Below are 21,325 nucleotides of genomic sequence, written 5' to 3'. Positions count from 1 at the left end.
TGCAACAGGTATTTCAGTTTCATATATCTAATAACTGATGGACTCAGTTATATTTCTGGATTCAAATGAGGTTTATTGTACTAACAGAAAATGTGCAATCTGCATTTAAACAAAATTTGACCGGTGCAAAAGTATGGGCACCCTTATCATTTTCTTGAATTGAACACTCCTAACTACTTTTTACTGACTTCCTGAAGCACTAAATTGGTTTTGTAACCTCATTGAGCTTTGAATTTCATAGCCAGGTGTATCAAATCATGAGAAAAGGTATTTAAAGTGGCCACTTGCAAGTAGTTCTCCTATGAAGAGTGGCATCATGGGCTCCTCAAAACAACTCTCAAATGATCTGAAAACAAAGATTATTCAACATAGCTTTTCAGGGGAAGGATACAAAAAGTTGTCTCAGAGATTTAACCTGTCAGTTTCCACTGTGAGGAACATAGTAAGGAAATGGAAGAACACAGGTACAGTTCTTGTTAAGCCCAGAAGTGGCAGGCCAAGAAAAATATCAGAAAGGCAGAGAAGAAGAATGCTGAGAACAGTCAAGGACAATCCACAGACCACCTCCAAAGACCTGCAGCATCATCTTGCTGCAGATGGTGTCACTGTGCATCGGTCAACAATACAGCGCACTTTGCACAAGGAGAAGCTGTATGGGAGAGTGATGCGAAAGAAGCCGTTTCTGCAAGCACGCCACAAACAGAGTCACCTGAGGTATGCAAAAGCACATTAGAACAAGCCAGTTACATTTTGGAAGAAGGTCCTGTGGACTGATGAAAGAAAGATTGAGTTGTTTGGTCATACAAAAAGGCGTTATGCATGCGGGATAGGATGAGGAGCCATGCATATGTGGCGCCCCTGAGGCTCAGTAGCCACAGAGGTACTGCACCTCCTTCTGAGGTGTGGTATCTCACCATCCAGGTAAGGTGGAGACTCCTGACCACGCTCCAACACCTGCACACCACACCACAAAGTAGTGTAGCAAAGCACCTTCGGCGGCTCCCTGCTTGGAGTATAGCAAAGCACCCATTGGTGGCTCCCTGCTTGGAACAAGAAACATGCTGGGAGATGGGTGGAGTTAGATTACATTACAAAGAGCGGGAAGAGTTTAGGACAACAGTCAGTGGTCAGTGAATGAGGAGAAGAGAGTTGGTTAGAGAGCTGGAGAGAAGAAGATCCCTGGAGTGAGGGATGGAAGGATGGAAGTGCTGCAGCAGATCTCAGTGATCTGGGTCTGCTGGCACGGGAAGGGAAGAGAGAGAGCACATAGACTGAAAGCCTGATTCTCCATAAGAAAGAAAGACTAGTATGGAACGTGAGGAGTAAAAGGGAACAGAGGACATGGGTTAGAAGAGAACCCTTCCTAGAAGTTCCAAGCGCAAGGCCGGGGCCCGGTCCCCGAGGTTTTATGGATGCTAATGGTCCTGCAGCAGACACGGGAGGAATAGAAGTAGTGACCACTTTATTCCCACACAAGACTTGGTGGCACAAGAGCAACTGGATAGTGAGCCGGGACTTAGTAGCAAGAAGTCCCCGAAGCAGGCTACAGCAGTCTGCCGTACAAGTAGGGTTTATAAAAACATCGGACAGGAGGAACTCCAGTGTAACTCAGTACTAGGAGTACTTCACTCAAAGGCGCTATAAGAGGAGACGTTCAGAAAAGGCACATATGTTGGCGGAGTGTTAGAAATGAGTATTTCATCTGGACCGGAGGTTGACTGAGTCCCTGACCCGGAGGACACGGCACGGAGGCAGGCACCTGTTTATACAACAGACTGTGAGTAAAGCATTGGAACTACATGCCCTGGTGTCCTCCACTTATTCCTGCGCCAACCTGCCCAGCACAGCTACATCCCTTGCGCCTGACACTACAGCATCTACGTGTCACTTCACCTACTCTGCCCTGGGACTACAGCCCTGCCTGTGGAGGGCTATAACATCACTGCTGCACCACACCATCTGTCCCAGAGGATCTGTCTGCAGCGTCGGCTTACATCTTCATTGCCGAACACCACAGGTGGCGTCACAACTTACACCTTGACACTGAACATTTACAATGGACGCCCAGGGCCATGGGCCGAGTTACAGCTACCGTGACATCTCCCATTGAGGACCATCGGGCCCGGTACCGAGTACCCCACTGCCCTGGGTGTGAGGGCGACCCATTTTTGGCATCATGAACAGGATGACGAGACCCGATGCCATCAGGTTCTGTGTGCTTAAGACTTAAACTTTTGGAAATGTGCAGAAGACCCAATTTAATAGACTGTGAAATGAATGTTAAAAATGGGCGCCGATGCGGTGAAAAGGGCGTGACAATATGGGTGGTCCTAAGAAAAGACCGCGAACTGTCCTGGGCCTCCCCTGTCTGAACTTCTATGCGACAGCAACATGGCCCACTCTTGTGAGTTCATTTTCCCCTTCACTACTGAGGCCCGAGGAACTCCCTCTTCTGGTAAAGAAAGGTAGTGAGCCTGATTATCAAACACCTGAGTCTGATGATGATGACTGGCTGAGTGGAGTTACTGACTGGATATAAGGCTGCCGACGCCCTTCTGCCCTGCGGGTGATTTCTCTGTGGGATCCTTGGAGACCAGTCTGAATTCCTGCTCCTCTAAAGCTAAGTTTTCTGCTCGGCTTTTTGCATTTGTGCTTAGACTTTGTTTTGCTTTGTTTTTTTGGATTTCTGCCATTCCCTGCTGGGGTGTGCTGAATTCCTTTAGCTCTGTCTTCTGAAAATACCTGAGTGCTGATTTAGTTTTTGAAGCCTAGCTGCTTCAGGGTCTTTTTCATATCAGCTTGTTGGCTTATGTCTTTGATAGGGTTTTGGCAGATTGCAGATAGCAACCTTCCTTTCCTGTTCTGTTTAGCTAGCTTGGGTCCCATCGTTTGCTCAGCCTATCTTTCTATCTGTGTGAGTGTTTTTTCATCTTGCTTCACCGTCATTATATGTTGGGGGCTGCCTTTTACTTTGGGGTCTGCTCTGGGGCAGTTTAGATTTCCTTTTCTGTCTTTAGGCTATTTAGCGCTCCGGCTGTGATCGAGGGGTCTAGGGCATCGTAGGAACCCCCCACGGCTACTGCTAGTTGTGTTGATGGGTTCAGGGGTCTGCAATCTGATAGTTGCCAACTTCTCTGGTTTTCTGGACGTAGCTTCTATTTTTGTGTCTGCCTCCTACGGTGACTCAATCATAACAGAATCACCCGCCATACCGCAGATCCTAGGGTACTCAATAGCAGGAAAGAATTGTAAAGAAAAAAAAAAAAAGTGTGTATATTTTTTCCTCTATATCTCTGAGGCCGTAGGGGGATTTTTTTTTTCTCTCAATGGAGATAAAGCAATTGTCTGATCGTGTGGAGCAGCTCGCTGCGGAAGTGCGGGGAATTTCCGCCTACCTTGCTCATTCACATGCTGCTGAACCAAAGATCCCTACACCTGATGTATTTTTTGGGGATCGATCTAAATTTTTGAGTTTCAGAAAAATAATTGTAAATTATTTTTTGCCTTGAAGCCTAACTCGTCAGGGAGCTCCGCGCAGCAGGTTAAAATTGTCATCTCTTTGCTGCGTGGCGATCCCCAGGATTGGGCGTTTTCTTTGAAACCTGATGATCCTAGTCTGACTAATGTGGACGCGTTCTTTCAAGCCTTGGGGTTGTTGTATGACGAACCTAATGCAATTGATCAGGCTGAAAAGACCCTGCTGGCATTGAACCAGGGTCGTGATTCTGCAGAATTGTACTGTCAGAAATTCCGAAAGTGGGCAGTACTTACTACCTGGAATGATAATGCCTTGGCTGCTCTCTTTCGGAAGGGGTTGTCAGAAGCTGTAAAAGATACTATGGTGGGATTTCCTGTTCCCTCTGGTCTTGACGATTCTATGTCATTAGCCATTCAGGTTGATCGGCGTTTGCGCGAACGCAAAGCTGCACGAGAGGTGTTGCCACCTGTTGAACAAATGTCTGAACCTATGCAATGTGATAGGGTTTTTTCCAGAGAGCAGCGTCAGGAGTTCAGAAGGCGTAATAAGTTGTGTTTTTTCTGTGGAGATGCCTCGCATATTATTTCTGTCTGTCCTAAACGAGAGAAACGCTTTGCACACACGTTTTCTGTTGGTGGTGTTCAACCTAAGTTTCTTCTGGCTATTACTTTGATCTGCTCCCTGTCCACATTTTCCGCCAAGGCTTTTGTGGATTCTGGAGCAGCCCTAAACCTAATGGACTTGGATTTTGCTAAATGTTGTGGATTTCCGATGACACCTCTGCAGACGCCTATCCCTTTGAGGGGGATTGATGCTACTCCTTTGGCTAAAAATAAACCTCAGTTTTGGACCCAGGTGGTAATGCGGGTCGCCCCAGACCATCAAGAAAATTGCAGATTTTTGGTGTTGCGTAATCTGCATGATACTATTGTTCTGGGGTTTCCCTGGTTACAAATTCATAATCCAGTTTTGGATTGGAAGTCTGTGTCTGTGGTGAGTTGGGGTTGTCGGTGTGCCTTTAGTGAGGCTCCGGTGTTTTCCACCTCTCCTCAGACGCATGATGTTCCTGATTATTTGGCGGACTTTTATGATGTATTTAGTGAGAATGAGTCTGCGTCTCTGCCTCCTCATAGGAGTTATGACTGTGCAATTGAACTGAGCCCGGGGTGTAAATTTCCCAAGGGTCGGCTCTTCAATTTATCTGTACCCGAGCATGAGGCTATGCGATCCTATATTAAGGAGGCGTTGGAGAAGGGTCATATTAGACCATCCTCATCACCCTTAGGTGCCAGTTTTTTTTTTGTAGCCAAAAAGGATGGATCATTAAGACCTTGTATTGATTATCGTGCCCTCAACAAAATTACTGTTAAATATCAGTATCCGTTACCCCTGATTTCTGATCTATTCTCCAGAGTTAAAGGTGCTTGCTGGTTTACCAAGCTTGACCTCAGGGGGGCGTATAATCTTATCCGCATTAAGCATGGGGATGAATGGAAGACGGCGTTTAATACTCCGGAGGGACATTTTGAGTACCTGGTGATGCCTTTTGGGCTCACTAATGCCCCTTCTGTCTTCCAGTGCTTCATGAACGATATTTTCCGAGATTTTGTCGATAAATTTTTGATTATCTATCTGGATGATATTTTGATCTTCTCCAAGGATTGGGATTCTCATGTGGAACATATTCGGACTGTGTTCCCAATCTTGAGGGAGAATTCCCTGTATGTCAAAGGATCTAAATGCCTTTTTGGAGTACAGAGGATTTCTTTTTTGGGATTTATTTTGTCCCCGTCAACTATTGAAATGGACCCGGCCAAGGTACAGGCCATTTACGATTGGGTTCAGCCCACTTCTTTGAAGGCCCTCCAGAAGTTTTTGGGTTTTGCTAATTTTTATCGGAAATTTATAGCAAAATTTTCTAGTATTGCCAAGCCATTGACTGATTTGACTAAGAAGGGTGCTGATGTGTTAAATTGGTCTCCGGAGGCTGTTTCTTCCTTTCAGGAGCTGAAGCGAAGATTCACCTCCGCCCCGGTTTTGCGGCAACCTGATGTCTCTCTTCCGTTCCAGGTAGAGGTGGATGCTTCTGAGATTGGGGCAGGAGCTGTTTTGTCCCAAAAGGATCCTGTAACATCTAAAATGAATCCCTGTGCTTTCTTTTCCCGAAAGTTCTCTCCATCTGAACGTAACTATGATGTGGGGAATCGGGAACTGTTGGCCATGAAATGGGCATTTGAGGAGTGGAGACATTGGTTGGAGAGAGCTAAGCATCAAGTCGTGGTCCTCACTGACCACAACAATTTGATTTACCTAGAGTCGGCTAAGCGCTTGAACCCTAGACAGGCTAGGTGGGCCTTGTTTTTTACACGTTTTGATTTTGTGGTTTCTTTTCTTCCTGGAACTAAGAATGTCAAGGCAGACGCCCTCTCTAGGAGCTTCTTTGCTGATTCTCCTGTGGTGACCAAGCCAGCTACCATCTTAGGCGAAGGGGTAGTTCTTTCTGCCATCTCGCCCGATTTGAGACGTGCTCTGGAAGAGTTCAAGGAGGACAAACCTGAGCGTTGTCCCAGTGGAAAGTTGTATGTTCCTGACCAGTGGAAGAAGAGAGTGATGTCTGAAGTTCATTGCTCTGCTTTGGCTGGTCATCCAGGTATTTTTGGTACTAGAGATCTGGTGAGTCAGTCTTTTTGGTGGCCCTCCTTGCCTCGTGATGTCAGGAATTTTGTGCAGTCCTGTGGGACGTGCTCCCGGTCTAAATCGTGTTCTCGCTCTAGTGGGTTGTTGATGCCTTTGCCTGTCCCCAAGAGGCCATGGACCCATATTTCAATGGATTTCATCTCTGATATGCCTGTCTCTCAAAGGATGACTGTTATTTGGGTGATTTGTGATAGGTTCTCTAAGATGGTTCATCTTGTTCCACTCCCTAAGTTGCCGTCTTCCTCTGAGTTGGTGCCCCTGTTTTTACAACAGGTGGTTCGCTTGCACGGGATTCCTGAGAACATTGTATCTGACAGAGGAGTCCAGTTTGTGTCTAGATTTTGGAGAACTTTCTGTTCCAAGCTGGGAATTCAGTTGTCCTCCTCTGCTTTTCACCCTCAGACCAATGGGCAGACAGAGAGAACAAACCAGACCTTGGAGTCATATTTGAGATGTTTTATTTCTGCTGATCAGGATGATTGGGTTTCATTTTTGCCCTTGGCCGAATTTGCTTTAAATAATAGAGCTAGTTCTGCCACTTTGATGTCACCTTTTTTTGTAACTTTGGGTTTCATCCTCGATTTTCTTCAGGGCAGGTGGAGCCCTCTACCTGCCCAGGTGTTGACACTGTGGTGGAGAGAATGCACCAGATCTGGGACCAAGTGGTGGATAAGTTATCTCTCTCCCAGGAAAAGGCCCAGCGGTTTTCCAACCGACATAGGACCATTGGTCCCCAGTTTAAGGTTGGTGATATGGTGTGGTTATCATCAAAAAATATTGCTATGAAGGTGGCTTCTCCTAAGTTTAAGCCTAGATTTATTGGACCTTACAAGATTTTGGAGATTATTAATCCGGTCTCTTTTCGTTTGGCTCTTCCTGTCACATTTAAAATCCATAATGTGTTCCATAAATCTTTGTTGAAGAGGTTTGTTGAACCAGTAGTTCCTGTGGTGGCACCTCCAGACCCTGTATTGGTTGAAGGTAACATGGAATATGAGGTAGAGAAAGTACTGGATTCCCGTCTGGCTAGACGGAGACTCCAGTATTTGGTTAAGTGGAAGGGTTATGGTCAGGAGGATAATTCCTGGGTCTCTGCCTCTGATATTCATGCCAAAAGATTGGTGCGTGCCTTTCATCGGGCTCACCCTGATCGCCCTGGTGGCGTGGTTGAGGGTTCGGTGACCCCTCCTCAAGGGGGAGATACTGTTGTGAGTTCATTTTCCCCTTCACTACTGAGGCCCGAGGAACTCCCTCTTCTGGTAAAGAAAGGTAGTGAGCCTGATTATCAAACACCTGAGTCTGATGATGATGACTGGCTGAGTGGAGTTACTGACTGGATATAAGGCTGCCGACGCCCTTCTGCCCTGCGGGTGATTTCTCTGTGGGATCCTTGGAGACCAGTCTGAATTCCTGACCCTCTAAAGCTAAGTTTTCTGCTTGGCTTTTTGCATTTGTGCTTAGACTTTGTTTTGCTTTGTTTTTTGGGATTTCTGCCATTCCCTGCTGGGGTGTGCTGAATTCCTTTAGCTCTGTCTTCTGAAAATACCTGAGTGCTGATTTAGTTTTTGAAGCCTAGCTGCTTCAGGGTCTTTTTCATATCAGCTTGTTGGCTTATGTCTTTGATAGGGTTTTGGCAGATTGCAGACAGCAACCTTCCTTTCCTGTTCTGTTTAGCTAGCTTGGGCCCCATCGTTTGCTCAGCCTATCTTTCTATCTGTGTGAGTGTTTTTTCATCTTGCTTCACCGTCATTATATGTTGGGGGCTGCCTTTTACTTTCGGGTCTGCTCTGGGGCAGTTTAGATTTCCTTTTCTGTCTTTAGGCTATTTAGCGCTCCGGATGTGATCGAGGTGTCTAGGGCATCCTAGGAACCCCCCACGGCTACTGCTAGTTTTGTTGATGGGTTCAGGGGTCTGCAATCTGATAGTTGCCAACTTCTCTGGTTTTCTGGACGTAGCTTCTATTTTTGTGCCTGCCTCCTACGGTGACTCAATCATAACAGCCCACCCCCCGAGGGGTTCGTATACTGGCTTGATATGGAGGAGTTGGAAGAAGACGCCGCCCCCAGAAGGAAGAGCGGAAGCCAGTGGTGGGAAAAGAACCGAGGCGGGAAGAAGAACGCCAGAACGCCATGATGGAAGGAGAAAGGAGGCCTGAAGAGTGAAGGGAGGTTGAGCTGAATCTCCCAGGTGCAGCAACTGAAGGCTCCGATCTGGCTTCCACAATGAACCGCCGGCAGCTGGAGGAGGAAATAGCCCAGCTGACAACCCATCTGCGGCTGAGGCAGGAGGCCTTATGGAACTTGAGTGGGCAGCATGCCCAGGAGGGGCCTACACCACCGGCGCCCCCGGACCCGGTACCCGTATCACCGGTACCCACCACCGCTACACCGGATTCCCTCCAGGAAGACCCTGTAGCACCTAAAACTGCTGCAATGTCACCGGCAGCGTGTAGTGTCAACTCTCCGTTGCCACTGCTGCTGTGTGGAGCTTTGGGAGCTGAAGCGGAGGAGGAGAGCCTCCCACCTGGACCTAGCGCGGCCGCGCAGGTCCCATCAGAGACCCCCGCGGACCCAGAGCCGCCATCTGCTCCACCGCCACCACCGTCTCCGATATCTACCCAGATGACCACCTCCACCACCGCTGCTACCAGGAGCCAAACCGGGTCTGCACCGGAGCTGCAACACCACCGGGAGACATCAGGTACGACTGCTGCCCCTGCAACCGGGTTGCCCCTTGAGTTCCCGTACACCGCGTGCAACGGGCCAGTACTCCGCACGGGACCAATGGAAGAGCTGTGTTCCCAATTCAAAAGTACCAAGCTGACTGCGATGGGGAAATAGAAGTCCCTGCTGAAAAGAGTGAGGCTGGAACAAGCGCGTCCCAATCGACATCTTCTGATCTCAGCAGAAGAGGCTGAGCAGCTGAGGGGTGTCACCGTACATCATGGGTTTCCTTTGCCACAAATTCCGGATCCCCGCCTCAACCCCTACAAGCGCCCACAGACACCGCTACCACCAGACATCAGGCCAAAAATCAAGACTGTTGTACCACCTGAAATTGAGGATCCACATTCATTGGTACCCATTGCAACTCCTGCAGAATCCCTGGTAGCAGAAATGCCACCAGCAGCAGCGGAAAGGCTACCTTCACAAGCAGATACCAATTTAACTCCTTGGGAGAAAGAGTATATGCAATTTGTGGGTAAGCAGCAGGAAGAAGATATCAAGAAATTCTTCTGTGGAAGCAGCAGTCAAGAAAACCAGCTTCCAGTACCCCAGGAGAGGACCCCCAATAAAGAACATTCCCCAAATCATTAACTGCTACCCAGGAGGGTATTAGCACCGTTGTGCCTTCTTGTTTATTATTTTTTTTTCTTTTTGATTCAAGTTTTGCCTAGTTGCGTTGGCAGCATTTTTTACTGAACTGCGGAGATCATGGACAATGAGTGATCCAGACTGTGTTTGTGAATGGTTTGTACCTTTTTGGGTGCCCTTTCTTGGTTTTGCATAGACCTTTTGAAGATAGGGACTACTTCACCTGGAGCATGGTTCCAATCAAGGGACGCTGCAGGAGATCCCGGCTGGGAGCGGTGTCCAGCACTTACAAGAATTGTTGAAGTTTTTGATGTGAAGTATTTGATAATGTGTCTTAAGAAAGTATTAATAGATAGAAAACAGCTTTTAAGAAGAATGTAGTTAGTCACATTAACTTTTATAGGAATGTTTTAATAAAGAAATGAGAAATGAGAATAAAGATTTGAAAGATGTAGGTGATGAACCAGGCATCAGCGGTTGTCACTTACGGTCAATGATGGAAAGTAGAAGATATGCAGAATACTTGAAGTGGTAGTGAGTTATTGCCAAAAGCACTTTTTGAATTAGGACTTTAGATAGATAATTAAGAATTGTTTGCAACGTTCAAGAATGATTGCCTCTCATATTGAGAAGATTAGATAAGAACTGTTTAATAGCATTACAAAAATTTTGTATGTTCCTGTATTTGTCCATCTTTGCTTCTTTTGCAGCCCACGGAAGTGCTGTGTTTAACGGGGGGGTATGTGAAGCCCCTGAGGCTCAGTCGCCACAGAGGTACTGCACCTCCTTCTGAGGTGTGGTATCCCACCATCCAGGTAAGGTGGAGACTCCTGACCATGCTCCAACACCTGCACACCACACCACAAAGTAGTGTAGCAAAGCACCTTCGGCGGCTCCCTGCTTGGAGTATAGCAAAGCACCCATTGGTGGCTCCCTGCTTGGAACACAAAACGTGCTGGGAGGTGGGTGGAGTTAGATTACATTACAAAGAGCGGGAAGAGTTTAGGACAAGTCAGTGGTCAGTGAATGAGTAGAGAGTTGGTTAGAGAGCTGGAGAGAAGAAGATCCCTGGAGAGAGGGATGGAAGGATGGAAGTGCTGCAGCAGATCCCAGTGACCTGGGTCTGCTGGCATGGGAAAGGAAGAGAGAGAGCACATAGACTGAAAGCCTGATTCTCCATAAGAAAGAAAGACTAGTACAGAATGTGAGGAGTAAAAGGGAACAGAGGACATGGGTTAGAAGAGAACCCTTCCTAGAAGTTCCAAGCACAAGTTCGGGGCCCGGTCCCCGAGGTTGTATGGATACTAATGGTCCTGCAGCAGACACGGGAGGAATAGAAGTAGTGACCACTTTATGCCCACACAAGACTTGGGGGCACAACAGCAACTGGATAGTGAGCCGGGACTTAGTAGCAAGAAGTCCCCGAAGCAGGCTACAGCTGTCTGCCGTACAAGTAGGGTTTATAAAAACATCGGACAGGAGGAACTCCAGTGTAACTCAGTACTAGGAGTACTTCACTCAAAGGCGCTATAAGAGGAGACGTTCAGAAAAGGCACATATGTTGGCGGAGTGTTTGAAAGGAGTATTTCATCTGGCCTGGAGGTTGGCTGAGTCCCTGACCCGGAGGACACGGCACGGAGGCAGGCACCTGTTTGTACAACAGACTGTGAATAAAGCTTTGGAACTACATGCCCTGGTGTCCTCCACTTATTCCTGCGCCAACCTGCCCAGCACTGCTACATCCCTTGCGCCTGACACTACAGCATCTATGTGTCACTTCACCTACTCTGCCCTGGGACTACAGCCCTGCCTGTGGAGGGCTATAACATCACTGCTGCACCACACCATCTGTCCCAGAGGATCTGTCTGCAGCGTCGGCTTACATCTTCATTGCCGAACACCACAGGTGGCGTCACAACTTACACCTTGACACTGAACATTTACAATGGGCGCCCAGGGCCACGGGCCGGGTTACAGCTACCGTGACATCTCGCATTGAGGACCATCGGGCCCGGTACCAAGTACCCTACTGCCCTGGGTGTGAGGGCGACCCACATACCAGGATGGGGATGCGGGGACAATGCATACCCGGCTTATACTCAAATCAATACGTTTTTCCAGTTTTTCGTGGCAAAATTAGGTGCCATGGCTTATACTTGGGTCGACTTGCAAGAGTTTATACGGTATTCCACTTCGGCTCCAGTGATCGGATGGATTCAGTATAAAAGGAGACTTGTTGCTGGTGCAAGAACATTGTTACTGACTCCTTGACTGCATTATCATCAGGAAATTGATCTTCCCACAGAAATTTCTTCAGGTTCCAAAATAGAAAGTAATCACTGGGAACCAGGTCTGGACTGTAGGGTGGATGGTTAAACTCCAAGAAACCAAATTCACTGATGGCAGCTTATTACATGCGAGACTTGTGAGCTGGTGCATTGTCGTGAAACAGCAACACACCTGCCGACTACTTCTCATAACGTTTCTCTGTGCCTCACATAATGCCTTTATTTCTGAAGCATAATTGTGCAGTACTAGTTGTCTTGTGTGCAATTAATTCTACTAATAAAACGTCTTATATATCCCAAAAAACTGTTGCCATGATCTTTTTAGTTTACGGCTGGATGCAAAATTTCTTTGGATTTGGTGACCCCTTGTACTTCCATTGCATGGACTCTTGTCTCAAGATCATTGTGGTGGATCCATGTTTCATCAACTGCAACTATTTGAAAATAGATGTCTCCTGCATTTTCTCTAAGCATGTCTAAATTTTCTTGGGTAATTGTTGGTGAGGTGACATGTTTTTTGCTCAGCATCAACATTAGTAGTACCCACCAGGAGCTAACCTTTGATATCAAAATATCATGAATGATATTGGAAGCCATGCAAACTGAAATGCCTAATTAATGAGCTGTTACACTGACTTTGACCTGACGATCTTTCAAAATCGTGAACACCACTATATGGCACATTTTCTTGGAAAATGCTTTGATAGATCACCATGAACGCTGGTCATCTTTAATCAATTCCCTACCCCATTTAAACTGCTTGGCCTAAAACTTTACTTGGCAGTAGGAAGTTGCATCATCACCAGTGATGAGTGAGTATACTCATTGCTCGGGTTTTCCCGAGCATGCTCGGGTGTCCTCCGAGTATTTTGGCGTGCTCGGAGATTATGTTTGTGTCAACGCAGCTGCATGATTTGCAGCTGCATGATTTGCGGCTGCTGGACAGCCTGAATACATGTGGGGATTCCCTAACAAACAAGCAACCCCCACATGTATTCAGCCTGTCCAGCAGCCGCAACTCATACAGCTGTGGTGACACAACTAAATCTCCGAGCACCCCAAAATACTCAGAGGACATCCAAGCATGCTCAGGAAAACACGAGCAACGAGTATACTCGCTCATCACTAATCATCACCACACACAGCAATCATACTTATATGGATTTCTATAGGTCTCTAGGCTTTTTTTCTTCTTTTGTAAGGAATTTAATAACGGAACAAAGCTCCAAATACCCCATTTTTTGTAGAGACACACAGTGCTGCACTTGCCATCCTGTCACTTTGTCACTTCCAATAATTTCAGCAGACTGTATTTATACTGAGTCTGTTGCATTTCCAATCATTTCTCAGTATGCACAGAAAAGCTCAGCTCTCTAGCACTGACAGAACATGCTGGGGTAGATAACTTATTGAACACACCTCGTATTTAATTTACTATTCCTCAGCCACTCCACTGGTAATGATTACTGGATTCTGGTCATCCAATTCAAGACAGCAATACATCACTACCTGTAGCAATGACGTTGTAGACCACTATAGTGATTAGTGATATATATCTACTGATAGCCAGAGATTAGTTACAACAGTTACTAGTCTTATCACAAATGCTAGATAAACAGAGAAGGGCAGGAAACCAAGGAATGGGTGACATTATAGGGGCAAGGGATTGGTAAGGTCAGTATTATTCCTTTTGTTATTTATACCATTTTTTGGTCTTTTCAAAACATTAAAAAAGGGGCAAAACACTCTTGAAGCTTAAAGGGAATCTGCTACCTCATTTTTCGCATATAAGCTGCGACCACCGTCATCAGGGGCTTGTCTACAGCATTCTATAATGCTGTAGATAAACCCCCGATGTAACCTGAAATATAAGAAAAACAAGTTATGTTATACTCACCCAGGGGGCGGTCCAGTCCGATGGGTGTCGCAGGTCCGGGTCCGGTGCCTCCCATCTTCATGCGATGACGTCCTCTTCCTTGCTTCTGTCGCGGCTCCTGTGTAGGCGTAATTCTCTGCCCTGTTGAGGGCAGAGCAAAGTACTGCAGTGCCCAGGTGCCAAGAAAGGTCAGAGAGGCCCTGAGAGTCTGAATATTTATGACCATGTGATATTTAAGTTTTGCTTTTTTAATAAATTTGCAAAAATTTCTACACTTCTGTTTTTTTTCAGTCAAGATGGGGTGCAGAGTGTACATTAATGAGAAAAAATGAAGTTTTTTGAATTTACCAAATGGCTGCAATGAAACAAAGAGTGAAAAATTTAAAGAGGTCTGAATACTTTCCATACCCACAGTATATACAGCTCTGGCAAAAATTAAGAGACCACCACATCAAAACCCTGTCATGGGTAGCCCATTCTCCAGATCTGAACCCGATGAAAAACCTCTGGAATGTAATCAAGACGATGATGGATAGTCACAAGCCATCAAACAAAGAAGAACTGCTTACATTTTTGCACCAGAAGCAGTGTGAAAGACTGGTGGCAAGCATGTCAAGACGCATGAAAGCTGTTATTAAAAATCATGGTTACTCCACAAAATATTGATTTCTGAACTCTTCCTAAGGTAAAACATTAGTATTGGTGTTTCTAAATGAGTATGAACTTGTTTTCTTTGCATTATTTGCGGTCTGAAAGCACTAGGGTTTTTTTTTAATTTTGACCATTTTTCCTTTTCAGAAAAAAATCCCACAATTTATTGCTTGGAAATTCGGAGACATGTTGTCAGACGTTTGTAGACTAAAAGAACAATTTACATTTTACTCAAAAATATACCTATGAAGAGAAAAATCAGACAAACTGAACATTTGGAAGTGGTCTCTTAATTTTTACCATAGTGTGTGAATAAGGGCAGACAAAAGGACCGGGTCCCAACAAGTGGACACCAGTCAGGGGGAGGCCGGGGTCACACTAACCGGTGCAAAATACAGTCCGTAGTTTACAGGCGTAATACGGATGAATGACCCCTAAATAGTGCTCCGTAGGTCATCCGTAAGCAAGGTGCAGTCGCGTATTTTGCGCATGTCAGCATCCATATGTAATCCGTATGGCATCCGTATGCAATCCGTATGGCGAGATTTTCTCGCAGCCTTGCAAAATGGACATTTAACGGTTTTGAGGCCTACTAACTATTTAAATCATTAGCCTGCACTGTATTTATTGGCTCAGGAACAGGTGTCAGCCTCCATTATGTCCATTTGTCACCTTGCCTTCACTAGGTGTGTTGCTGTGGTATGTGCAACATGGCAGACAGTCTTATTTGCAACACAACTGAGCAGGTTCTCTTCAACTGGCTTTTGTCACGGTGCTTTGGCCAACCATACCCAGTGATAGTGGATCCGCGGAGCAGGAGACGCATGTGGGTACATCCACTTTTGAGGACACGTGTGGGAGCATCCTGTCAAATTCTACCAATACTGTCGCATGAGCCTTGCAACATTTGCTACACTCTTGGAGACAGTGCGCCCTTGGATAACCTTTCAGGATACAAGGATGCGCAAAGCTATATCTGCAGAGGAGCGACTTGTACTCACAATACGGTATGTACTACACAACCACATTCTCTATGTTCATGATGTGTTGGGCAAAGTTTGAATTTTTGCCTTCTTGGAGTAAGTTTTAGGCCCTCTTCTTAGTACACATATGTTTCAACTTACAGACCCAAATGTTGTGTGGAATATGTACTGAATATCACTTACTCATTGTGCAAAGCAAGATGTGTGTGTTATTTGCTCTGAAATCTTACCAAGTTTGGTATGTATGGACCTGTTTGTTTTGTAAATATGTGCATTCGACAATCATCCTTTTCTGTTGTTCTTCAGCTTCCTGGCCACTGGCCTGTCTTATGCTGCCCTCCACCATGAGTTTCTGATTGGAAGATCAACCATATCTCGCATAGTCAGGTCAACATGTATTGAAATATGGACAAGACTATATCAAGTCGTCATGCCCGAGGCCAGGATGGAAGACTGGTTGAGGATATCAAGGGACTTTGACGAAGAATGCCAGTTTCCAAATTGAATTGGGGCCCTTGATGGCAAACATATCCGGGTGCGTAAGCCGCCGAACTCTGGCTCCCAATTCTTCAATTATAAACAATACTTTTCTGTTGTATTGTTAGCTCTGGCCGACCCTCAATACAAGTTTATAATTGTTGACATTGGGGCCTATGGAAGGACGGGAGACTCTAGAGTCTTCAATACTTCCATCGTGGCTCGGCGGCTACGCACCAACCAGTTGGATCTACCACCACCACGCCAGCTACCAGGCTCCACTCAAGAATCTGTCCCTTATGTTCTTGTGGCAGATGAGGCCTTTCAGTTAACGCACAATGTCATGAGGCCATATCCCCGGCGCAACCTTCACCACAGGCGCAGGATATTTAACTTGCGCCTATCACGTGCTCGGTGACTGGTGGAGTGTTCCTTTGGCATTCTTTGTGCCAAATGGCGGGTACGCCAGTCTGCCATTCAGCTGAGTGAACAAAATGTTAATGAAGTAGTGAAAGCCTGTGTGGTACTTCATAACTTCACCAGGATACATGATTGTTCCTCCTCTGCTGGTGTTGTGCGTAGGCCGGACAATGTGCGTAGGGTGAGACCACCTATCAACCATCAACGTAGACCGATCTCTGGCCTCAAAGTGCGTGATCTTTTCACTAATTACTTTATGGCACCTCAGGGGGAACCTTCTTGGCAAGAGCATGCTGGATCTATGTTGGCAATGTTGGTTTGATGTGTGTCAAAATATATATATTTCTACCCCTTCTGAATCTATGACTGTTGATTTGATTTGGTAAGCGTATTTTGATATGGGTTTGGACAATTAAGACAGAGACGTAAAGTGTAGTTGCCAAATTTTTACTTTTGGCTTTTTTGTGTTTTTTTTTAGTTTGTAAGGCAAACATATTCTTACCCTATGAAAAACTTGGGCAATGGCCCAAATTGGGCTTTTGGCATATTTCAACATTGTTGTTCAAACAAAATTACAACCATATCCTACAACATACATAGTGCAATAACAACATTGCAACTGTACACATTTGGAATCCCAAAGTAAAAAAGAGGAGTTATCCATCATCAAAATGAGCTACACAAGATAATACTAACATTTATTCTGAAGGTTTTCAAATCATATTAATAAGCCACCATGACAGGCAAGTCTACCTTACGCGTTTCTGACACATATTACATGTCTGTAATAAACACAATATTTCACCGCACTATACTGGTAAAGTCAGAGGATCAAATTAGAAGACTGACTTGATAATACATAGAGAGAGCGTGATGGTCTTGAGGTTGTTTGCCTTGATTTTGGAATATAGTTAGCTGGCCTAAATTGGACTAAGAGAATATGGACAGCACGCCTTTTCTATGCATTATCAAGTGAGTACTCTATTTTGATCCTTTGACTTTGCCAGTATAGCCCCGTGAAATATTGTATTTTTTACAGACATGTAATATGTCTCAGAAACGCATAAGGTAGCCTTGCCTGTCATGGTGTCATAATCATATGATTTGAAAACCGTCATAAGAAATGTTAGTATTATCTGTTTTAGCTCGTTTTGCTGCTGGATAAAACCTCTTTTTTACTTTGCCTTGGGATTTTGACCACCAGTTCAAACACACTGGACATCTCCTCCCATCAGACCGATTAAGAACACTCACGTACAGTATGGGTTTACTAATTCCATGTTTTAAGCCACTTATAAATTGTGGAATGTTGGGGAAGGAGAAGGCGGAGGAGCAGCCTGTGGTTGCTGCTGACTACTTTGAGCAACATCGCCCTGTGTGGGTGCATACTGTTGCCCATGCTGTTGGTACTGACCTTCCTCCTGTGATTGTTGGGGGTAGTGGCCATAGTAATACTGCTGAGGGGCATCTTGTTGGGGCGGGTAGGCCCGTGTCTCATACCCACCAATATAGCCATGTCGTCCCCAACCAGGTTGGGACCAGCCTCCAACACTGGGTGTTAATAAGTGGCCATATTGGTGGGGTTGGCTAGAGCCAGAAATCTGTTGCTGCTGTTGGGAAGGTTGGGTAGGGAGAGGAAGGGGGTGAGGTGTAGGCCCACGTATTAGAGGATGTTCAGACACTGCTTGAGCAAGCATCTGTGTGGGTGGTCTCATGCGCATTAGATTTCGGGGGGAAAGCTGCCACCTCTCCAGATATTCGAAAAGCTCATATGGGGTATTGGGGGGGTGCTTGCATCAAGCAGGATCTGAAAACATAGCCTAATACGGAGCCTGACCTCACGGGAAAGGGCACGAAGATAAAGGGTCAGGCTACGTGAGTAGTCCTCCTCCCCATCATCTGTAGTGACTCTAGATAAATAATTTAGCACCCCTGTGTCCACATTGGTCCTGCTCTCTTGAACAGCGACCTGGCGCCTTCTTCGGTCTCGCCGGGATGTAACAGCAGACCGTCCTGGTGGTGTGGTTTGTTGGGCAGCCAATGGGTTCTCCTGTGATGACTCATCTTCACCCATGCTTCTTGTAGGGGGAGAAGATGGGCCAGCCACCTCATCCCCTACAGGATCAATTATGGGCTCTGTCTCTGAGCCCGTTCCTCAATCTGTAAGGTTGGATTGAGTTCTGTTATGAAATAGAACAGAGGCAAAAATACATCAATATTTTTGGCCCTGTAAAGTATCTGTGTAATGTGGTGTGAGGTATCTACTTACGGTCTCAGATCCAGAATTGGGGTGAGGACGGAGAGGCGGTCCTAATAGATATATTTTCTTTTTACGTATCCCGCATCCCCACTCCTGGACCGCTGCTGGTGTTACCGGCGGTATTGGTCCCGAATGCTTCGCCAGCATCTCATCACATCTTCCACTGCAATGTGACAGGAAATATTGTCAAATTCACATATTTGATTGGTCACATTTGCTACCAGTAGTCTAGGCAAGTGGCCTTCTGGGGTGTGCTTTCTACCCATGGTGGCATATCTAATTGGGCAGATACACAGGGTCTCTTTAGCTACACTTAATAATTGGTTTGTCTAGGAGGATGAGGAGCTTGTGGCCTAAACCCAAATTATGGCTGTGTGAACCCACGTGTCACATCCAAATCTAACGCCTCATGAGGAAAAAAGTACATGCACAGGAAGGGGGGTGCTGATTCTATATTCCTTTTTTGTTCTGCGCTAAGGTTACTCATGTTTTGGCTTATACTTACGAATTTTATGCTGCTCCTCACGTGGTCGATCACCAAAGTCATGGTACATCTGGTGACAGATGCGCCTCCATGACGCCTCCTTTCTTGCCCGGTTGGAATAATTGGCATTGCGTTGGTCCCAGATTTCGGGACGCTCCTGCACCAGGACTATTAACATCTCCACATTTATGTAAGTGGACGCCATGATGCTGCTGTACTCCGTGGAGGCGTACTTCCTGGATGTCTGGAGCGCTTTTTGAGCTCATTTGCATGTCTAGGCTTCCTGATGATGGATTGGCCCATTTCCTGTCACCAGCCAAAAGACCTGCGTATTGCTCGCAGCTCACACGTCTGGTCCGTGTGTAATCCGTATTTTTTGTGCACCCATAGACTTGCATTGGCGTACTACGGCCGTAATACGCTGACAATCGCAGCATGCTGCGATTGGCACAAAGCGTAGAATACGGATGAGAAATATATGGCTGGTGCGAGGGACCCCATAGAGAATCATTGGTCCGTGTGTAATGCGTGCTTTTAGCGCCTCTCACTCGGCCGTATTCCTCGCCAGTGTGACCCCGGCCGAAGCCTTTAAATACAATTTTCAGCTCAGGAGAGGGCGGCCACACCCCAGCTTGCACAGAATGCAAAAATACAAAGAAAAAACACAAAAATTGAGTTTGGTTTGAGTTGGTATACATGCAGCACATAAATGCAGGTTCACATTGGCCATAAAGCATACAAAACCTACAATAGACAAAATGAGCAAAAACCCTGCTGTAACTAAATAAGTAAAAGTCAAATGTGCATTTAAATAAGTGCACTTTTAGTTCTTAGTAATACTGTTTTTTATCAAAATAGCATAAAAGCCGTCTCACCTTCAACAAGGTGACTCTGATTGGGGCGGTCCTACACTTTCTAATACTAAAAACCTTACCATGTGTTAAAGTTGACCTCAGTGTGTGAATAAGGGCAGACAAAAGGACTGGGTCCCAACCAGTGGACACCAGTCAGGAGAGGCCTTTAAACACAATTTCAAGCTCAGGAGAGGGAGGCCACTCTCTGACTTGCACAGAATGCCCTTATTCACACACAGAAGTCAACTTTGACACATGGTAAGGTAATATTAGACAGTGTAGGACCGCCCCAATCAGAGTCACCTTGTCGGAGGTGGGACGGCTTTTATGTTATTCTTGATCAAAAACAGTATTACTAAAAACTCTGCATTATTTAAATGCACTTTTGCTTTTTACTTGTTTAGTTACAGCAGGGTTTTTGCTCATTTTGTCGATTGTAGGTTTTGTATGCTTTATGGTTAATGTGAACATGAGTTTATGTGCTGCATGTATACAAACTCAAACCAAACTCAATTTTTGAGCTTTTTCTTTGCATTTTTTCTTTCTGTGCAAGCCAGGGTGTGGCCTCCCTCTCCTGAGCTGGAAATTATATTTAAAGACTTCACCAGACTGGTGTTCACTGGTTGGAACCCGGTCCTTTTGTTTGCCCTTATTCACACACTGAGGTCAACTTTGACACATGGCAAGGTTTTTAATATTAGATAGTGTAGGACCACCCCAATCAGAGTCACCTTGTCGACGGTGAGACGGCTTTTATATATTTTTTGTAAGATATGTGTATGTAATAGCGCATTGTGTTGTGTAAAAACATTCATATGCTTGGGGTACATTTACTAAATCTATAAGGGTACTTTCACATATGTTAGGAAATTCCATTTATCTTTCCACGTTTAGGAACAGATAAGTGAAATTTGCTATTGTTGACATATCTGTCATCTTAGGTATGTGCTTTAAGGAGTGAGTTCAGGGGCTGAGCCTGCTCCATACTAGGCAGTAGAGATGAGCGAAACAGGTCGCTCAATTTCAAAAATCGCCGATTTTCGCCAAAGTCGGGTTTCATGAAACGAAACCTGACCATAGCGTGAGGTCGGCCATGATGTTGGCGACCCGAGCGCCAAAGTCGCGTTTCAAATAATGCTTCCAGCGCCTTTTTTCAGCCAATGATGGAGGACGCACACTGTGGGCAACGAGATGACATAGGCAGCGGCCATCACCATCTTAGAGAAGGGCATTGAAGTGATTGGCTGGCTTTGTGTGGCGTCATAGGGGGTATAAAAGCTGTGAACACCGACCGCCATCTTACTTCTGCCGATCTTGCAATAGGGAGAGGTGCTGCTGCTGATTCTGAACAGGGAGAGCGTTAGGCAGGGAAGAAGAAAAAAAAACTTCTTCTGCTGATAGCGCTTTTCACTGTACAGTTAGTGTGCAGTGTAAGGGGAGGATTTTTGTTGTGTGCAGCAGCGCTGGTGGTGATTAAGCTGCCTTTTAAGGCTACCTGCTAGCTGCATTGCTGTGTGCACACTGCTGTTCAAACTGCTTTTT

The sequence above is a fragment of the Dendrobates tinctorius genome, unplaced genomic scaffold (genome assembly GCF_039654945.1).
Source record: "Dendrobates tinctorius isolate UK_male_01 unplaced genomic scaffold, ASM3965494v1 ptg000044l, whole genome shotgun sequence".
NCBI lineage: Eukaryota > Metazoa > Chordata > Amphibia > Anura > Dendrobatidae > Dendrobates > Dendrobates tinctorius.
The sequence above is the reverse complement of the archived record's forward strand: the minus strand, read 5'-3'. Positions refer to the sequence as shown.